Source organism: Haemaphysalis longicornis, unplaced genomic scaffold (genome assembly GCF_048455015.1).
Source record: "Haemaphysalis longicornis isolate Haplotype H1 unplaced genomic scaffold, Haemaphysalis longicornis Haplotype H1 scaffold_6, whole genome shotgun sequence".
NCBI lineage: Eukaryota > Metazoa > Arthropoda > Arachnida > Ixodida > Ixodidae > Haemaphysalis > Haemaphysalis longicornis.
The window spans coordinates 150,382,850-150,388,911 of NW_027526407.1; positions in this window are offsets into that span (position 1 = coordinate 150,382,850).

A 6,062-nucleotide genomic window follows, 5' to 3' on the forward strand; every position below is an offset into this window, starting at 1 on the left:
GCAACAGTTTTGCGTTGTAGATGCAACCAATAATACACTATAGTAGCAAATAATTTCATAAAATTATTTATAATATAGTAATAATTTATTTATAATTTTAATAATTATATAATTTAATAAATAATAATTATAAAAAATAATTTATAATAAAATAAAGGTTGGAAGCATTGAAATTTGAAACCACCACGCTGTGTTCTCTTCCAAGTCGTGACTGCTAATTGCCCTTGGAGGTTGGCCGGCTTAGCGCAGAGATGAAGACATTGACAACCCATCGCCATCTAGTTGGGGATGTATTGCATGAAACTTGTTGGGTGTGACTGCATGTACTATTCGGGGGTCTAGTCAGATAGAATTGAGTTTGTCCATCCAATTGGTTGAAAAGGGGTTGTTTTAACGTCTTGTAGCCAAATTATAAATGTTTCTGCTTTCTCATGAGGAAAACCTGGAAAGAGACCTCGGCTGGTGTGGCGTGCATGAACAGAGTCTGGGGGAAGGAGTGGTGTAAAAACTGTGAGAACAACCTGCATTAAAAGCTCTCCAGCAGTCATAAGGGAAAGATACGAAAGCCTGACGTCTTAGCATCTGTGGTGGTTAGCAGCCAAGACAACCACAAAAAACTGCCTTCCAACGCGATAGAGACCCAGCCACATAGATGTATAATATTGAAGTAGTCGCGCATCGACGTAGTTCTGCGTAAGCGCGCATAATATAAGCAAATTCATGTTGCTACGTGCTTGTTCCGCCGAAATCTGTGCAAATCAGAAGCACTGCAGTTCCACTGGCGCGTAAGGACTCCCAATTGACGACTGGTTCGATAGAGTTGGTAGCGAGATCAAGGCTCGGTGCATGCTCTACGCGTTTCTTCCCAGGCTGAAAATGGGTGGTCATGTAAAAAAACACTCCCGCTTTTATCGATCTTCGTTGAGATGCATTTCAATGGTCAGGAATGGCAAATGCAAGCTTCTGCTCAAACGGGTACATTGACGTTAGGCCTACGCTGTATGGCGACCCACGGAAGCGCACGCCTTTGTCAATGCATGGTAGGATATACCACTGTTTGGATCACAGGTAGAGAATGGAATCTGTCTTCGTCAAATCAAGGAGTTATGGGAGAAACCACGTCAGCATTTAGCGAAAGCGTGTTTTCTGTCGTCGTGTATCATCGAGATCCCCTGCAGGAGAATTTGCCCATTACGCGCATGGTAAACAAGCCAAGGATACACCACTTCCAATAGAAATCCACATGAATGACACACTAGTACTCAAAGTCCAAACATTCAGGATACTATAAATGTACTTACGGAGCAATGACAAGAACACCACCGCGCTCAGTAAAGTGACGGCTTGCGTGCATCAGACAAACCGTCTAATTCGCCGCATAGCGAACAAACACAGGGGGCTGAAAGAAATAGATCTAACGAGGCTGGCCTTTCGTCTGAGTAGCTTTGTCTACTCCCTTCCATACCTCAGTTTGTACAAGGCGGGAGAAAGTAAACTGTTTAATTAGACAATTTTACAAAGCATCTTTGCACTTACCGAGGTGCACTCTGACAGACAAACTCCTAAAAATGGGCATCCACAATACCCTCGAAGAATTAACAGAGGCACATAGAATTGCTCGATATGAAAGATTATCCAAGACCCCAACAGGACAGTACATCTTAAAGGCTCTAAATATATCTTATGAAGGAACAAAAACAAGGGAGAACTCTGTCCCGGGTGATATATTAAAGCACCTCACTATTACCTGCATTCCTAAAAATATGCACCGTATACTCATCACAACGATAGGAGAAACACTAGAGCCAAAGCACTGAAAAAACTGTTTAAACACCGTGAGGGGGTAGTCTACGGGGAGGATGCCTTTGAAGTTGCAGCTGTCGATAACTTACTCAAGCACATCACCGCAGCCACTGTTTTATAGCAGTCGGCCGGAAGAACGGAAGTCTCTATTGCAATCACTAGTACCAAAGCAAAATTTATCTTCAGCGACTCCAAAACGGGTGTGCGTAATTTTCCTAAAAACAAAATTCACGAAGCGGCATCTCAAGTTCTTTTAAGAAATGACTTCGAACCCTGCCAGATCCAGATTATCTGTATTCCTGCGCACTCGTCCCATCCAGGGAACAGCTTTGCCCGCGGACTCATCGTCAACCGGGTGCTGGGCCAATCGACGCATAGTTACTTATCAAGAGATTGCATCCCACTACAGAAATGAAAGGCTAGTTTACCCTGCCCCCCATTATTCCCTAAGGAAAATCCAGCAAACGACATTGGAGGCAACTCCAATATCATACCTTCTTGAACCCTTATAAATTGGCCCTGATGTATACCCAGGTCTGTACACCCCAAAATGCAGAACTTGTGAGGCCGAAAAGGCTGACGTAGCCCATATCCCATACGAATGTCCTGAGCTCCAACCTAAAGCCGAATGGCATCTCTCTAACCAAATAGAATGGGAGACTGCGGTGACCAGCTCCGAGCCTCAGACCCAAATTCAGGCCGTGAACTGGGCTTTGGAAGTCGCCATGAAGCAAGGTCTTCTGGCCACCTCACAGAGTCAAGAAGGAGCTCATCAATAATCTAACAACTAAGTGATTGTTGACCAAATAAAGTTGTTCCTCCTCCTCTTCCTCCTCCTTTACTCACTTCCAGCAACACGTAAGCTATCACAAATTTCTATGCAGACTTTGAAAGCAAGCCTGTCTGGCCGTCCGTAACGCGGGATGTGTGATACTTTCACTGCTCAAGAAAATAGTCTTATAAAAGACCTCACGCCCTTCTATTTTCAAATAAGACCGCTCACATTACCCAAGAAAAAAAAAGATTTCTTTCTGGCAATGCATGCGTGTGTATAGTGAAGCCACCTTTAAAGGGGCCATGCAGCCAAAACACAAGTTTGGCTCGTTCGAAAGATTGCCTCTTTTGAGCCATAGCGACACCACTTTTGACGCAAACCTTATTTAAATAAGCTATACAATTAGGAAAAACAGGAATGGCCATGCGACCCACCCGCTCATTTCACGCAACAAGAAACTATGATGTCATATGACGAGCAAGCAAACGCAAATTAGGCAGGCCATATAGGCTTGCCGAAAAAGCTGTTTGCGCTTAAATTTAGGGCACATTCTTTTTATCAGAGTAAAAATTGTGGGGTGAACAATTAAAGTTACGAACGAACACGTAACCACCGAAGCAGTTAATGCGGCTCTTTGCCTGCTGACACTGCCTAACACAGCCGCCGCACGCGTTAGACTAGTATGACACAACACTGGGCAAGTGACACAAACGGCACGGCCACTTACATGACCATGTTTGTCTATTTATAGCTTACGTTTTAGGAAACTATTAGTATTAATCCTAATAAAGGTACGGCCACAAGCAAAGCCAGAAGCAAGCAATGGAAATTTTGGCTTAAAATGTTTAATTTCTCATGGAATAAAGCATCGTTTGCTGGCGGCCAAGCGCAGATGGCACTATAAAACCCTAAATCTTTCGAATAAAACTAACTTCTATTTTGTCTGCTAGTTTTATAGCGCTCAATCGATATATGAGGGGTCCATCTTATAGAGGGCGTTTAGTAAAAAGCAGTTTGGATACATAGTTTGCTATAAAACCTGTTATATTGCCCCTGGAAGAAATTGCTCTCAGCAAGCCATTTGTGCATAGTACTGAAGCCAACAATTGAGGAGCTTGGCACCTTATAGGGACACATAGGGTCTTGTGAAATTATTTATTAAAAGACCCTTGAACCTTCCTAATTTGGGTATGATAGTATCAAGCTGCTTATATGGCGCCCGAAAAAAAAAAGTCAGTGGTGCACATGTGTGCAGTAGTAAAGACGACTTAAAAGGGGGCTCGCACGCGCTCTTGTGTGTATACATCCCAATAACGGCCGTTCTATGACATTTTTAGGGCTATCCCGATGCGGAAGTCCCAGGGATGCCCATGGACTCTGCAGTTTGGGTCATGGGATTTAAATAAATTTTGGGATGTCCTTAGGATGTTTGGTGTTTTCTGGGCAGAGACTTTCTGCAAATATTTTTGTAGCGTAAGTTGTACGGGCCGAGGTTGAGCAGTTTCGCGTGGCTCCTGGAGAGCCGGGCTGCGCATGCGCGAGGAGCAGTGATGTCACACGGCGCGCAGCTGGCGCACCGGAGCAAAGCCACCAAGAAGCCGCCGCCACCGCTGCCGCGCGCCTCGCTGGTCTGCGCATTCCAGAGGAGTGACGTCATAGCCGCGGCAGATGCACTGGCGCCGCCGCGTGCCCAGCTGTGCGCCTCGGTTGCGAAGTCGCCAAGTCGGACGCTGAGCCGAACCACCGAGACGTCTTCGTGGCAATAGAGAAGCAACCAGACGTTGAGCAAAAATAAATATACAACGTGTCACATAATGCGTATACGGTGTGTGTGCCATTGAAGCAAGAGTAAGCAATTTAATCGAGCTAATCCTATGATAATCAAGCTAATCCTAGACAGCCAGGAAATCTAAGAATAACCAGCTGAACCTAACCTCACACTACATATATCCTGGCATAGCCAAGCTAAGCCACTGCTCATTGTTTTTTACCTTTGCACAAATTTGGCCGTCTTAAATGCACGTCAATTTTTCTAGATGCGACGCATCTCTTGCTCTCGGGCTTGTCCCTCCTGCGTCGTCGTCGCGGCGTCCATCCGCATCCCTCCTCTGTTCTTCTCTCCCACAGCTGTGTGCAACACTCTCACTCCGGCTCATTAGCTTGTTTGGCGCGCTTGTTTGTTTGTTTGGCGCGCGCTTCGCTGCGTTAACAACTGCTCCGGTGCGCGCAAGTGCGCGCATGCGCGACTCTTCTCCGTTGTCTCTTCTCCTTCAATCGCTGTGAATATAAAGCGGGTATCGCGCCGCGGCGGTTCAGTCAAGCGCTCGCTCTCGCACTGACGTGACCTTGCTTTGACTACTTCGTTGAACCCCCCGATGCGTCGCATCACACCAGGGTCCCCTCGCGGGAAGATGGGCGTAATTTTTTATTTACTCGTGACCAGTCTAGGCTTGAGTTGCCACGCGCAGGACACACGTGACCACTAGGAGCCTCCGTAGGAGCCGGGAGGGGGCAAAACCAGAATTTAAGAACTTGTACTTGCGGCTGGTGCTTCCGCAAAAGGAGCACTGCTCTTCGATTAAAGCGCAGCTTAATTTCTACGGCTGGCTGATAGGATTGATGTCCGAGTAAAAGAACACTACGGGAAAACCATCTTTATAAAGTGGGTTTCACAAAGGGTACATCAATCATAACCACACAACATGCAATTGCACACCTAATGGACCTCTCGTAATACGAAAAATATAGCTTGGCAATGCACAGGGTTAGCGGTGATGATGATGAAATGCATTCTCTAAGCAGGATTGGGCTTTGGTTGTGCGGGGTTTCACCTTGTACCTTGAACTTTGGCTTTGACTCATGTTGCATGGGAGAAAGAAGCTTCGCGTTTTAACCATTGGAACGACTGCTCCCCCAACGCTAAAAATCGTCCCCGACAGCGCGAAGCAAAGCGCAGCCCTCGCTCACTGCTGCCGGACACCTTCTCGCGGCTTGAAGCCTCCGAGGACTTACCCGCGGTGAAAATTTTACAGAATATTCTTCCAAGGTGATACGATTCTACAGCAACAGGTGTGCGTGCGGCTACGTAGTTACGATAATTGCAGAAGAAAGTAGTTTGTAAGATGCGCCGTAAAGTTGTTGCTTTAAAACGAGACAAAAAGAATCGTCAGCTCTTCCACTCGTGAAGGAGGACGAAAGATGTGGCGTGTTTTACTTAAGTTCATGGTCAAAACTGTTACCAACAACGCGCGAACGCGTGGCTTTCGATACGTGCAGCGCAGGCTGCTGATAGCCACCGGCGTGACCAGCGAGATTAGGTGAAGGCACTGCGGCGGCTTGGCATGCGAAAGCTACTGCCGATGCTTCCGTGTTTTGGGGGAGAGATTCGACGCCGAAAGTTCCTCACCACGACCGCCGCCAACGCCTATATTAAACGTTATCTTACGCTGATTACCAGTGCAGTCTTTTCATAGCCTTTGGTATG